We start from the raw sequence: 16110 nt of genomic DNA, 5'->3' as shown, positions 1-16110 counted from the left end.
CAAATGACTCAATTTCGTTCCTTTTTATGGCTGAGTAATATTCCATTGTATATATGTACCACAACTTCTTTATCCATTTGTCTGTTGATGGGCATTTAGGTTGCTTCCATGACCTGGCTATTGTAAATAGTGCTGCAATGAACATTCGGGTGCATGTGTCTTTTTGAATTATGGTTTTCTCCGGGTAAATGCCCAGTAGTGGGATTGCTGGGTCATATGGTAATTCTATTTTTAGTTTTTTAAGGAACCTCCATATTGTTCTCCATAGTGGCTGTATCAATTTACATTCCCACCAACAGTGCAAGAGGGTTCCCTTTTCTCCACACCCTCTCCAGCATTTGCTGTTTGTGGATTTTCTGATGATGCCCATTCTAACTGGTGTGAGGTGATACCTCATTGTAGTTTTGATTTGCATTTCTCTAATAATTAGTGATGTTGAGCATCTTTTCATGTGCTTCGTGGCCGTCTGTATGTCTTCTTTGGAGAAATGTCTATTTAGGTCTTCTGCCCATTTTTGGATTGGGGTGTTTGTTTCTTTAATATTGAGCTGCATGAGCTGTTTATGTATTTTGGAGATTAATCCTTTGTCCGTTGATTCATTTGCAAATATTTTCTCCCATTCTGAGGGTTGTCTTCTCGTCTTGTTTATGGTTTCCTTTGCTGTGCAAAAGCTTTGAAGTTTCATTAGGTCCCATTTGTTTATTTTTGTTTTTATTTCCATTACTCTAGGAGGTGGATCAAAAAAGATCTTGCTGTGATTTATGTCAAAGAGTGTTCTTCCTATGTTTTCCTCTAAGAGTTTTATAGTGTCCAGTCTTACATTTAGGTCTCTAATCCATTTTAAGTTTATTTTTGTGTACGGTGTTAGGGAGTATTCTAATTTCATTCTTTTACATGTAGCTGTCCAGTTTTCCCAGCACCACTTATTGAAGAGACTGTCTTTTCTCCATTGTATATCTTTGCCTCCTTTGTCATAGATTAGTTGACCATAGGTGCGTGGGTTAATCTCTGGGCTTTCTATCTTGTTCCATTGATCTATGTTTCTGTTTTTGTGCCAGTACCATATTGTCTTGATTACTGTAGCTTTGTAGTATAGTCTGAAGTTAGGGAGTCTGATTCCTCCAGCTCCGTTTTTTTCCCTCAAGACTGCTTTGGCTATTCGGGGTCTTTTGTGTCTCCATACAAATTTTAAGATGATTTGTTCTAGCTCCGTAAAAAATGCCATTGGTAATTTGATAGGGATTGCATTGAATCTGTAGATTGCTTTGGGTAGTATAGTCATTTTCACAATGTTGATTCTTCCAATCCAAGAACATGGTATATCTCTCCATCTGTTGGTGTCATCTTTAATTTCTTTCATCAGTGTCTTATAGTATTCTGCATACAGGTCTTTTGTCTCCCTAGGTAGGTTTATTCCTAGGTATTTTATTCTTTTTGTTGCAATGGTAAATGGGAGTGTTTCCATAATTTCTCTTTCAGATTTTTCATCATTAGTGTATAGAGGCCACCATCACCCTGATACCAAAACCAGACAAAGACACTACAAAAATAGAAAATTACAGACCAATATCACTGATGAATATAGATGCAAAAATCCTCAACAAAATACTAGCAAACAGAATCCAACAACACATTAAAAGGATCATACACCACGATCAAGTGGGATTTATCCCAGGGATGCAAGGATTCTTCAATATACACGAATCAATCAATGTGATACACCATATTAACAAATTGAAGAATAAAAACCATATAATCATCTCAATAGATGCAGAAAAAGCTTTTGACAAAATTCAATACCCATTTATGATAAAAACTCTCCAGAAAGTGGGCATAGAGGGAACCTACCTCAACATAATAAAGGCCATATATGACAAACCCACAGCAAACATCATTCTCAATGGTGAAAAACTGAAAGCATTTCCTCTAAGATCAGGAACAAGACAAGGATGTCCACTCTCACCACTATTATTCAACATAGTTCTGGAAGTCCTAGCCATGGCAATCAGAGAAGAAAAAGAAATAAAAGGAATACAAATTGGAAAAGAAGAAGTAAAACTGTCACTGTTTGCAGATGACATGATACTATACATAGAGAATCCTAAAACTGCCACCAGAAAACTGCTAGAGCTAATTAATGAATATGGTAAAGTTGCAGGATACAAAATTGATTTCTTTTTTTATTGAGGCATAATTTACCTACAATAAAATGCACTGTTCTTTTTTTTTTTTTTTGGTCACATGTTATGTGGGATATTAGTTCCCCGACCAGGGATTGAACCCATATCCTCTGTAGTGGAAGCATAGAGTCCCAACCACTGGACCGCCAGGGAATTCCCTAAAATGCACTGTTCTTAAGTGTTCTGTTCATTGAGGTTTGACAATCGTATGCTTACTTGTAACAAGCATCCTAAGCAAGATACAGAACACCGAAATCCCCCAAATTTCTCTAGGGTGCTTTTCCAGTCAATTCCATCCCTAATCTCTTTCTAGGCAACCATTTTCTATCTTCTAGCACCTAAGCTAGTTTTCTAGCTTCCTTCCTGGCTGCCAACCTACACTACTTGCTTTCTTCAGTTTAGCTGATGAGGGTTAGAGAGGATCCTGGAAGTAAACTGAGCTGGCACACTACATGACCACGCCCTCTGGCTTGATCATTGTTAAGAGAACATTCCTCTTTCTCCCTCATTAACTATATGGTTCATAATCTTGATAGGCTGTGCCAACCCATTACCTTGCCCTTTAACGTTCTCTTTCTCTTTCCTCATAGCTAACTATTTCAGCAGGTGAGGCTGAAGAGCTAGAGCTTACCAGCTCCATGTCTTTCCCCTGCCTTCTCTCTTTCCATGCTACATCAGACTCCTCTCTTTCACCATATATTTTTTTTAATATAAATTTATTTATTTATTTTTGGCTGTGTTGGGTCTTCGTTTCCGTGCGAGGGCTTTCTCTAGTTGCGGCGAGCGGGGGCCACTCTTCATCGCGGTGCGCGGGCCTCTCACTGTCGCAGCCTCTCTTGTTGCGGAGCACGGGCTCCAGACGCGCAGGCTCAGTAGTTGTGGCTCACGGGCCCAGTTGCTCCGCGGCATGTGGGATCTTCCCAGACCAGGGCTCGAACCCGTGTCCCCTGCATTGGCAGGCAGATTCTCAACCACTGCGCCACCAGGGAAGCCCCTCTTTCACCATATTTTATCTACCCTAGGTTTGTGTTGACTGTGTCATCATATCTATTACATTACGTTTTGGTTGTTTATCTCTCTTAGTTGATAGTGAACTCCTCAAAGGCAGGAACTGGCTTTCATTTCCTTACCTCCAGTGCCTGGGATCTGAGTTCTCAGTAGGTGTTTGTTGAGCATCACTGGCCTCGCCACTTTCAGAATCTTCTAATTTCAGTCTTTCTGAAACATCGCTGCCTGAGCAATCTTAAAATAACATTTTAATCTTATCAGTCAGAGTTAATAATTTACAGTAGGTCCTTGTTGCCTAGTGGCTCAAGCACATGCCTTGGCCTGGCATTTCGAGCAGTCTCTAGTCTGCATCTGGCATCACCCTGCCTTTTCAAACATATCTTTCAGTGCCAGCTCCCATCAGGCTAGTTTCTTTAGTGGCCAAAGTAGACCCTACTCCTTTCTGACCCTGGCCTTTACTCAACATTTACCCTGTTTGGGAAGCTTCCAGCCTCTTTTGTGCCACACTAAATTTCACAAAAATTAGAAGAATGTATTTGGCAGGATGCTTGCTGTCTTCATCTAGAGGGCTTGTAAACTGAAGGAAAAGGGAGAAAAATAACCAGATAAGATTATATAACTGATCCATGAAGGACAGAAGAAACAGGAGAATGGTGGATAAGGTACACACCTCTATGTAGCACTTAACACACTGTATTATAAATTACGTGGTTCTTCCCCTTTAGACTGAACTCTTTAAGGGGAGGGACTGTTTAGTTTATTTTTGTATGGCCAACAATGAAACCAGAACCTGGAATAAAGGAGGTACTCAATAGATGTTGAATTTTTATTGCGGTGTTTAATAATTTCCAGCGGGGAAAATGCAAGGGGTGAAAGTTGGGAATAATGCTCACGAATGATATCATGGCATGTTATCATGTAAAGAGCAAAGGCTATGAATGAGAGTTCTGAGTTCCAGTTCTGACTCAGCACTACTTAGTGGTCACTGCAAGTTACTTTTTAACTATTCCGCTTCTCACTTTCCTTATCTATAAAATGGGGGTTAAAAGACTATCTCTTTGGATGGTTGTGAAAGTTTACTGGGATAACATATGTAAAGTGCCTGTCATTTAAAACGTGTGGATTTAGAGATGTATATATGAGTAAACACAAGAAGATAAATAAAACAGCATAGATATCATTGAAACTTGATGGAAGGGAACTTATGACTGGCAGTGGAAACGTGTTTTTTTAAAAATATTATTTATGTTAACTTACAAGGGGTTTGTTTTGTTTATTTATTTGGCCGCGTCAGGTCTTTGTTGCAGCGTGCGGGCTCTTTCGTGGTGGCATGCGGGCTCTTTGTTGCAGTGCATGGGCTTCTCTCTAGTTGCGGTGCACAGGCCCGCGAGAGCGCCTGGCTCAGTAGTTGCGGCATGCAGCCTTAGTTGCCCTGTGGAATGTGGGAACTTAGTTCCGCTACGAGGGATCCAACCCGTGTCCCCTGCATTGGAAGGCGGATTCTTAACCGCTGGACCACCAGGGAAGTCCCAAAAAGTGTTTTGTTTTTATTTTTTTGTTTTTTTTTAAAATAAATTTATTTATTTTATTTATTTATTTTTGGCTGCGTTGGGTCTTTGTTGCTGTGTGCAGGCTTTCTCTAGTTGTGGCGAGCGGGGGCTACTCTTTGTTGCGGTGCGCGGGCTTCTCATTGCGGTGGCTTCTCTTGTTGCAGAGCACTTGCTCTAGGCGCGCGGGCCTCAGTAGTTGTGGCACGTGGGCTCAGTAGTTGTGGCTCGCGGGCTCCAGAGTGCAGGCTCAGTAGTTGTGGCACACGGGCCTAGTTGCTCCGTGGCATGTGGGATCTTCCCGGCCCAGGGCTCGAAATCATGTCCCCTGCATTGGCAGGCGGATTCTTAACAACTGCGCCACCAGGGAAGCCCAAGTGTTTTGTTTTTTTTAAAAGAAAATATATTTAATAGAAGAGTCAGACAATATAAGTGTTCAGCTTGATGATTTTTTACACACTCATTTAACCACTGCTGTGGTCAGAAAACATACACTGTGATTTGAATCATTTAAATCACATTGAGACTTGCTTTATAGCCAAGTGTATGGTCAATTTTTATATATGTTCCATGAACACTTGAAAAGAGGGTATATTCTGTAGCTTTGGAGTGTAGTGTTCTATATATGTCAGTTTGGGCCAGTTTATTAATTATTTTGTTCACATCTATAGCTCTACTGATTTTTTTTGTCTGCTTATTCTATTAGCTACTTATAGAGGTATGTTTAAATCTTTCATCATGATTTGAACTTGTCTTTTCTGCCTTTTTTTCTGACATTTTTACTTATATATTTGGAGACTATGTTATTATATGTTACAGATTTAGAATTGCTATGCTTCCTCCGGAATGGATCCTTTTCTTATTATGTCCTTCTTTATTTCTGGTGATACTTCCTACCTTAAAGTCTATTTTGTTTGCTGTTATTACAACTACACCAGCTTCATTTAGGTTAGTGTTTACATGGTAATAATAGACCATGTCTCCTGGAATTCATATTAACCAAAGAAGAAAACACTAAGCACAATTAGACACAAGAAAAGCAGATTTTTTTAATTAAAAGAAAATATCAGTTAAGCTCATAGCCAGAGACTCTAAGGAGAATATGAGTCAAGAGAGTTGAGAGTCTTCAGAACCCAGACTTGATAGCATTTCCCAGTGGGAAGTCCTTCCAGCTCATTTATTCCACTAGTTTTCCCAATCCTAATCATATTCCTCAACCTATCAAGTCCTCCAATTAATTGACCTTACCCAAATTTCACTATTATTTTCCTCATGATTTTATTTTCCTCCTAATCTAGTTGATTCCATGCATGGCTCATCATTATCATCATTCCTTTGCATAACTGGGACTAAACTTATCAAGAAAATTCAAAACCAATATGAAGAAAATGTTAAAACATGATGAAAAGACCTTAAAAGAAGACTTGCACAAAAGATAAGACTTAAAAGGTTCTTGGATAGGAAGACTCAGTTCCATAAATATATCAGTTTAGTTGAAATTAAGAATAGCCACAAAATCTAGAAAAAGAACATCAGTAAGGGTGAGCAAGCCCTACCAACTATTAAAATATATAATAGTGGGCTTCCCTGGTGGCGCAGTGGTTGAGAATCTGCCTGCCAATTCAGAGGACACGGGTTCGAGCCCTGGTCTGGGAGGATCCCACGTGCCGCGGAGCAACTAGGCCCGTGAGCCACAATTACTGAGCCTGCGCGTCTGGAGCCTGTGCTCCGCAGCAAGAGAGGCCGCGATAATGAGAGGCCCACGCACCGCGATGAAGAGTGGCCCCCACTTGCCACAACTAGAGAAAGCCCTCGCACAGAAATGAAGACCCAACACAGCCATAAATAAATAAATAAATAAAAATTAAAAAATATATATATAATAGTTAGCAATTAGATAGATGAGTTCCAAACCCCACACTATATACCAAGATAAATTTCAAAGATTTAAAGTAAAAATGCAAACTATCAAGAAGAATTATTTTATTATCTAAAAGTGGGGGAGATAGCTCTAACTTTAAGTCAAAATTTAGAAGCCATGAAAGAAAAGACTGAGAAAATACAAAACAAGCAAGCCTCTGTGTGGCAAAAACAAACAAACATCACACAAGTCAAGTCAAAAGAGAAACAGCAGGGGACTTCCCTGGCGGTCCAATGGTTAAGATTCCATGCAGGGGGCGCGGGTTCAATCCCTGGTCAGGGAACTAAGATCCCACATGCTGCGGGGCCAAAAACAAAGAAAACAAAAACAAAAAAAGACAAACAGCAAACCAGGGGAAAAATTCAACTCATAGCATACGCAAAGGGCTAATTCCTGGAATATATAAAGAGCCCTTACAAATGGATAAGGAAAAGACAACTATCCCAATAAGAAAGTGAGCAAAACAAATGAAGAGACAGTTCATAGAATACACATGACTCTTAAACCTACAGTGATGCTCAGCTTACTCATAAGAGATACAAATTAAAACTAAACTGAAGTTTCAATTTGCATTTATCATTTTAGCAAAAATTTAGATGTTTGATAAAACACTTTTAGCAAGACTGTGGGAAAATAGATATGCTAATAGGTTATGTAAATATAAATTGGTACAACCTCCATGGAGGGCAATTTGTCAATATCAATAAAAATAATAACCGCATATATCCTTGGACCCAGCATTCACACTTCTGGAGATTTATCGAGCAAATAACCTTGCACCTGTGTGAAATGATATATGTATGTGTTTATTCATCACCTTATTTTATTTATTTATTTATTTATTTTTTGGCCGCAGCACGCAGGGATCTTAGTTCCCCGACCAGGGATCGAACCTGTGCCCCCTGCAGTGGAAGCACAGAGTCTTAGCCACTGGACCACCAGGGAAGGCCCTCATTACCTTATTTATATTAGCAAAATACTGGAAGCAATCCAGGTATCTATAAGTTAAAACTGGCTAAATAAATAACATTATAAGCATACAATAGAATATTATGTAGCTGTAAAAAAGAATGAGGAAACAAGTACATTTGCGAAGGATCTCCAAGACATGTTTCAAGTGAAAAAAAAATGTAGTGTAAAAAAAAAAAGATACTATGAATACGTGTTTATAATTGCTTATATTAGCAGAAAGAAACTCTGGAAAGACACAGAGAGAATTAGTAAAATGCCACTCCCTTGAACTCTTTAGCATCCCTGCTGCTTTCTCCATCCACTTCTTAGGAAAATCCCAACTGTGGTCCCACCCAACTAACCACTTACACTTTTCCTGCAGTCAAACAGCTGGAGTAAAATTCATACCAGCTTGACTGGTCTCTCTTTAAATTTATGTCCAAAATATCTAGTAGGCACTTGATACTGCTCACCAGGCCTAATACACTTCCCTAGTATGTTCAGTTTCTGTCTCTGCTTCTTCCCACTCTTCAATCTCCTAAACTTTCCTTTTTCCTCTGTACTTTTAGCTAATGACTTCACCTCACGCTCCAGAGAACAGAAGGCAGGCCAAATTTTTATCATCTTCCCACCAACAAATGTACAAACTGTACCATATACTTCCCTCTTGTCATGGTGGATGGTTGTCTCTGCTCCCTTTTGACCCTTAACTTGGGCTCTGGATCCCATCTCCTCTCTCCTCAAGAACTTGGTACTGCAACTAACCCCTCTTGTTTCATACAGCATTAATTTTTTCCTTTCTACTGGGTCATTGACATTAGCCAACAATCATTTCCATGTAAACAAAATACCTGCTCTACCTTCATCCAGCACCCTTCCAGCTGCTGCTCCTTTTCTCTGCTGCCCTTCTCAGCAAAGTCTCTCTTGAAGTGCCTGTAGCCATAGTCTATATTTCCTCGATTTACATTCTCTCCTCAGCCTACTCCATACAGGTTTTATTGCTTACTCCACTATTCCACTGACACTTCTTTCAAGGTGACCCATGAACAATTTACAGGGATTAGACATTAGATATATGTCTAATCCCTGTACATATCTAATCCCCTCCCCTGGGAAGGGGAGGGGGCGTGTCTTTGGCCTAGATGCCTCTCTTTGGTGGAGGCAATTCCCAAAGAGGCCAACAGCTGGGGAAATTGTTCTTCATTTCTGAAAGGGAGTCTGGGTAGCACATCACAGCATCACTACAGTATGTTTGTATGTACAGAAAACTCTACATTCCAAAAAGGATAAAAGAAAAAAAAATGTCAGGGCTAAGGGAAGATTTTTTAAATTAATTAATTAATTAATTTTTATTTTTGGCTGTGTTGGGTCTTCATTTCTGTGCGAGGGCTTTTCCTAGTTGCGGCGAGCGGGGGCCACTCTTCATCGCGGTGCGCAGGCCTCTCACTGTCGCGGCCTCTCTTGTTGTGGAGCAGAAGCTCCAGACACACAGGCTCAGTAGTTGTGGCTCACGGGCCTAGTTGCTCCGTGGCATGTGGGGTCTTCCCAGACCAGGGCTCGAACCCGTGTCCCCTGCATTGGCAGGCAGATTCTCAACCACTGTGCCACCAGGGAAGCCCTAAGGAAGATTGAATAGCATAGTCAGGTGAAGTCAGGATAAAGTCAGGTGAAATGAGGAATTCATGTCAATTTTTAGACTTGCATTGCAAATTTGGGCTTGGTCTTCCTAGAGAGTAAAGCAAAATGACTAACAAGATTGATTATAAAATGTAAGGCTTCCCTGGTGGCGCAGTGGTTGAGAATCTGCCTGCCAATGCAGGGGACACGGGTTCGAGCCCTGGTCTGGGAAGATCCCACATGCCGCGGAGCGGCTGGGCCCGTGAGCTACAACTGCTGAGCCTGCGCTCCTAGAGCCCGAGCTCCGCAACAAGAGAGGCCACGATAGTGAGAGGCCCGCGCACCACGATGAAGAGTGGCCCCCACCTGCCGCAAGTAGAGAAAGCCCTCGCACAGAAACGAAGACCCAACACAGCCATAAATAAGTAATAAATAAGTAAATAAAAATTAAAAAAAAAAAGTAAGGTATCCATATGACCAACATATGACAGAAGCACATCATGTCTCAACAGGAACCTCTGGAAATATCAATACCTAGACTGCTATTAGTGTACTATGCCAGCTTGGAAAGAGGTCACTTAAGGATTCTGTTTTCAACTTTGTCCTTCTTCAATATTTTTATTAACTTATTGAATTGGGTCATAGATAGCATATGTATGAAATTTGCACATAACACAGATTCAGGTGCAACTGCTAATATACTGTATGACAAAATCAAGATTTATATTTAATAGTCCCTTCCAGAATTTTCTACTTTGCAGACAAACTCACCAGTCTGAAGTTTACAAAATCTGGCTTTCAAAAAAGACTACAGAAAACAAATGTCAATGATAATGAAATTTTAAAATTTATTATTTATTTAATCAACTTTATAGGAAAAGGAACCTGGTGAATATCAAATTATTTGCATGCCCCAAAATTACTTTCATGCTTTGTAAATATTAACATATACATAAATGTTTTATATGGAAATAACTGGAATACATGTTATTTGTATTTACTTTAATCATTAACATTATTACATGTATACTTTTCTGTATATTAATTCATTTTCAAAACAAAAAATATGAAATTGAGTGGGTATAAATGCAAAATGCACTTTGGTTAAAAACAATAGTATAGCAGTTCCAGCTCGTGGGGACTCATGGAGGGCAGAGGAGGACCGGGTGCAGCGCTGAAATACTTGCCAACCATTGTCAACGATGTGAAATTGGTATTTGATCCCAAAGAGCTCAGTCGACTGTTGTGCTGAAGACATCTTGTTTTCCCACATCAGGAAGGAGACTTCTACACCATCACCATAATCTACTGTTAGAACAGTTTTGTCACACCACAAAATGTTTACTGATTTCATCCTAAATGTTCCCGTGGGTTTGCTGACCATTCAGAAGCTATATTGCTTGATTGACATAATTCACAGTGACCTTTTCACACAGCATGATTGAATTAATATTTTACACTTGTCAAGAAGTTTTATTGAAAGCTTAAGACCTTTGCATAATTCCACAACCTTCCTCATTTATTGGAGACAAATGTGAAGACTGTTGAGTGACATTCTGATAGAGAGGCATACATTTATTCTATTTCATTGGTGTCCAGACGTTTGGCTGTTCCGTTCATTTTCTTTTGTCCTCACGTGTGGTGTTTCATGGATGGAGCAGCTCAGGCCTGAGATGTCCCTGTTGAGAACTCGGTGTGTATCTGGTTTAGTCCTTTGTACCATCTAGACTACTGGACCCTATGTTTTTAATCTTATTTCTTGATTTAACTTTATACAGTTCACTGGAGTCTGCACTTATAGCTAAGGCTTATGTCAAGAGGAAATGCTAAGACTTCATTTGGGTGGGAGTGTTCTTCTGGAGAAAACACATCACACCAAGAAGTGAGTAGCTTTCTGCAGCCCTTCCAAACAGACATCTCTTTCTATTTTTCACTTGCATAAAAGAACATCAACTCTGTCGCCGTTATTTGGGACACAAAGCCCATGAATCTCCTTAAGCCAGTAATCCCAACCGTCAGGATTTCAGGCTCTTCTTGGAAGGCTGGATATTGAATTGCTTATTCTTCAGGTGTCTTCTAAAGCTTTGGACTTTGTGAGACTCCAGGGAGGCATGGAGGCGATATGTGGAGATGCTGCTTCGTTGTTTCTTTCCATATTGACTAAACTTTATACCACAGCAGGTGAAATCCCCTGAAAGTTTTATATCTGGGTCTCATTAGGTAGCTTACTAATATCTCTCCTTCCAACCATCCAACCCAAGACATGCAAAAACACACACCACCACGACCACCACCATCACCATCACCATTGCTGCCACCACCAGTGCCTTCACTAGGCTAACAATTATCAAAAAAATAACAGTTATCACGGATTGACTGTGCTTGGCTTTTATTGAGTGTTGATACAGGGACGACCTTCTTGAGGACATCTTACATACATTTCAAAATTTCTATTGCAAAACTTTGTTCCACGTCCTTTGAATAAGGACCTAAGGCATAAATGGTTCAACTAAAAATATTTAAAATAGATCTTCTTTTAAGAGTATATTTCAAGGAAATGTTTTCTTCTATGGACACCCTATTTCTTTAGCTAGTAGATAGCTTGAAGGCAAACTTAGTATTGATTTTTGCGAATTGTATCAGCCGTTGTATTTGGCAGTTGCGGTTCTCTTTTCTGTGCTCCATTTCTGTTTTCACTCCTGTTCTGTAAGTCTTTTATCGTAGACTGCCTTACGTCTCGTTTTGGAAATAATGCAGCATGCAAATAAATATTTAGCTTTGTTTGACAAAAAAAAAAAACAAACAATAGTATAAATATAGTATGTGAGAGACTTGATTTAATAGTAGTCCAAGTGAAAATAAAAGGCTTATGGGTTTTAGTTTGCTGCAAATTGACTATAAATAACTTAGTAGTTATAATATTAATGTTATTAGTTAATAATTCTATATTAATAATCATATTTACAAATGCATTTTAAAAAATTGAAGTATAGTTGATTGATAATATTATATTAGTTTTAGATGTACAGCATAGTGATTCAATATTTTTATAGATTATACTCCATTTAAAGTTATTACAAGATAAAGGCTATATTTCCCGGTGCTGTACAATATATCTTCATTGCTTGTCTATTTTATACATAATAGTTTGTATCTCTTAATCCCATACCTCTATCTTGTCCTCCTTCCCTCTCCCCACTAGTATCCACTAGTTTGTTTTCTATCTGTGAATCTGTTTTGTTATATACATCTGTTTGTTTTATTTTTCGGATTCCACATATAATGATAACATACAGTATTTGTCTTTCTCTGTCTGAGTTATTTCACTAAGCATAATACTCTCCATGTCCATCCAAGTTGTTGCAAATGGCAGAATTTCATTCTTTTTCATGAATGAGTTGTATTCCATTGTGTGTGTGTGTGTATGTGTGTGTGTGTGTGTATCAATCACATCCTCTTTATCCATTCACCTGCTGGTGGACACTTAGGTTGCTTACATATCTTGGCTATTGTAAATAATGCTGCTATGAATATTGGGATGCATCATGTATATTTTCAAATGAGCATTTTTGTTTTCTTCGGCTGTACACCCAGGAGTGGAATTGCTGGATCGTATGATAGTTCTATTTTTAGTTCTTTGAGGAACTTTCATACTGGCTGCACCAATTTACATTACCACCAACAGTGTACAAGGGTTCCCTTTTCTGCACATCCTTGCCAACATTTGTTATTTGTAGATGTTTTGATAATAGCCATTCTGACAGGTGTGAGGTGATATCTCATTGTGCTTTTGATTTGCATTTCTCTAATAACTAGTGATGTTGAGCATCTTCTCATGGGCCTGTTAGCCATTTGTATGTCTTCTTTGGAAAACTGTCTATCTGGGCTGTTTTAAAATTGGGGTTTTTTTTGGATATTAAGTTGTATGAGCTGTTTATATATTTTGGATATTAACACTTTATTGATCATATCATCTGCAAATAGTATTTTCTCCCATTCAGCAGATTGTCTTTTCCTTTTGTTGATGGTTTCCTTTGCTGTGCAAAAGCTTTTAAGTTTAGTTAGGTCCCATTTGTTTATTTTTACTTTTATTTCTTTTGCCTTAGGAGACAGATCCAAAAAAATATTGCTACGATTTATGTCAAAGAGTGTTCTGCCTATGTTCTCTTCTAGGTCTTTAATCCATTTTGAGTTTTTTTTTTTTAATTAATTTTATTTTATTTTTGGCTGCGTTGGGTCTTCGTTGTTGCGCACCGGCTTTCTTTAGTTGTGGCTAGCATGGGCTACTCTTTGTTGCGGTGCGTGGGTTTCTCATTGAGGTGGCTTCTCTTGTTGCAGAGCTTAGGCTCTAGGCACGCAGGCTCAGTAGTTGTGGCTCATGGGCTCTAGAGCGCAGGCTGAATAGTTGTGGCGCACAGGCTTAGTTGCTCCACAGCATGTGGGATCTTTCCGGACCAGCTCGAACCTGTGTCCCCTGTATTGGCAGGTGGATTATTAACCACTGTGCCACCAGGGAAGCCCTTGAGTTTATTTTTGAATATAGTGTGAGGAAATGTTCTAATCTCATGCTTTTACGTGTAGCTGTCCAGTTTTCCCAACACCACTTATTGAAGAGATTGTCTTTTCTCCACTGTGTATTCTTGCCTCCTTTGTCATAGATTAATTGACCATAAGTGTGTGGGTTGCAAATGCATTCTTAGACTGTAAATAAGAGTGATGAAAATAGCTACCATTTCAGTACTTAAAATGTACCAGGCCCTGTGCTAAGCATAGTACATCAATTATATTATTTAATTCTTATTTTGCCATAAGGTAAGTCATATTACCATCATCATAACTACCTTCTGGATGGAGAAAGTTTCAGACAGATGTGAGCTGGCCAAGGTAGCTAGATTGGGGAACTGGGTTTGAACTGAGACCTGTCCATCCCATAGAGATAGTTTCTCCAGTGCCTGGTTCAGTTCTTGGTACAGTAATAAACAAGGGGTTATCCAGAGGAGTGAGAGGAATTGGGGGGTGGCATGTAAATCTGTGCTATTTTGTAAGCAGATAAGTTAGGGGGTCCCAGGAGAAAGAGACCAGGGATGGCTTTCTTGACATAAGAGAAGCCATTTTGGCCTAAGCTATTTTGTGACCTAAGCCTGGCCGCAATGCTTGCCCCTTGAACAGGTCTCAGTAATTAATGATATTAAGGGAACAAAGGAATGCAAGAACAGAGAAAAGGCCGTCAAACAATAGTGCAGTGATGTCAAACAATAGTGCAGTGATAAAGCAGAGTCCTAGTTCCTCCTCAAGGGATATACATAATAATGTATCCTTGAGTTCTGTAAGAACTAAGGCCCCAAGCAGGTGGAGGATGGAATGATGACGTTGACCCTCCTGACTTCAATCAACTAAAGCTTGGACTCTGTTGACCTTTGCCCCAATTCTATGCTGAGTTCTCTGCTCAAGCCCCTTTATGAATGTGCGTGTACCCTTAGCTTAAATGTTCCCCAGTTTTGCTGTTCAGGGAGATGCTGCTTTGGGAAAGATCCCCGGTGTTCTCCCTACTTGCTGCTAGTAATAATAAATTCTTCCTTCTCCCGATCTTTGGCTTGGTTGTGTCTGTTGGCTTGACACCCACCAAGAGGCGAACCCAGTTTTCGGGTAGCAATATGAAGACTATTTGAAGGATAGTTTAGCTTGGAGAAGGTAAGGAGGCTCATAATAAGAATATTAAAATACTTAAAGGAAGGGCTGTCATTGGTAAAGAATAATGATACATTTTGTGTAACTCCAGAGAGCAGTGTTTGGAAGCAGGAGACATATTCCAGTTTTGTTGAAAGAATATTTTAACAATTAAGGGTTGTAAAAAAAGGGAGTTTCCTGGTGGTCTAGTGGTTAGGCTTTAGCACTTTCACTGCTGTGCCCCGGGTTCAATCCCTGATCAGGGAACTGAGATCCCGCAAGCATGTGACACGGCCAACAACAACAACAAAAAAAAGCAAGAGAGAGATAATTATTCAAAGAGTTTAACCAGAGGATGTTTAAACTCTTGGTGGCTGTATTGGCCTTTCTGTGAAGGGTGAGAGGATGACTTAAATGACCTCTAAGATGACCCTTCTACCCTTCTAAGACTGATCTCAGAGTTCCTTTAAACCCCTGCTCAAGTTCCCCCATCATAAAATTTTCTCTGACAGTCACAGCCCAGAGTGACTCTCTAAGCTTTTCTCTCTGCTCCTCTTTACTCTCTGACTTAATTTCATGTATATGTCTCTCTCTCCAAGACTTTAAATTCCCTTGAGGGTAAAGAACAGAGCTTTCCAAGTGGCAGGCACCCAAATATTTGTTTCAATTTAGTAATACAAAGTTTAACTTTTGGTTACATATTGTCCTGTTTCCTGTATTAGTCTTGGAAGTAGATTGTAAGCCATTTGAAGTCAGGGATTGCGGTTTATATTTATTTGTATTCCCCCACCGTACCCAATAGGTGCTTGATAAACATTGCTTTAAGTTGGGTGAAACCAGAAGTAGACTTTTGGCCCAAAGGAATGAGAACAAAGGTGAAAGAAGCAAAAGGTCAAAGAATACCACTGTTTTGGATACAAGTGTGGACTTCTTACTTGCAATGAGATAAGGCTCAGGAAGTTTTTCCACAGGCAACCTGGATATACTAAGATCACAAAATAAAATCATTATAAAATGGAAACTACAAATAGTAAAGGTGTTGAGCATGAGTTTCAATTAAAAATGATGTAACAGTATAAATATTAACAGAAAGCTTGAGTATCAACATAGCCTATAGAGAGTTTAGTCAGCACCCAACTGTTAGTCACAGTGAGAAGAGAAGTAATTCTGAAATGCAGAGCTCTGCTGACTGATTAAACAAATGTAAAGGACATATCCA

The sequence above is a fragment of the Balaenoptera acutorostrata genome, chromosome 1, assembly GCF_949987535.1.
Source record: "Balaenoptera acutorostrata chromosome 1, mBalAcu1.1, whole genome shotgun sequence".
Taxonomy (NCBI): domain Eukaryota; kingdom Metazoa; phylum Chordata; class Mammalia; order Artiodactyla; family Balaenopteridae; genus Balaenoptera; species Balaenoptera acutorostrata.
This window is presented reverse-complemented; position numbering follows the sequence as displayed.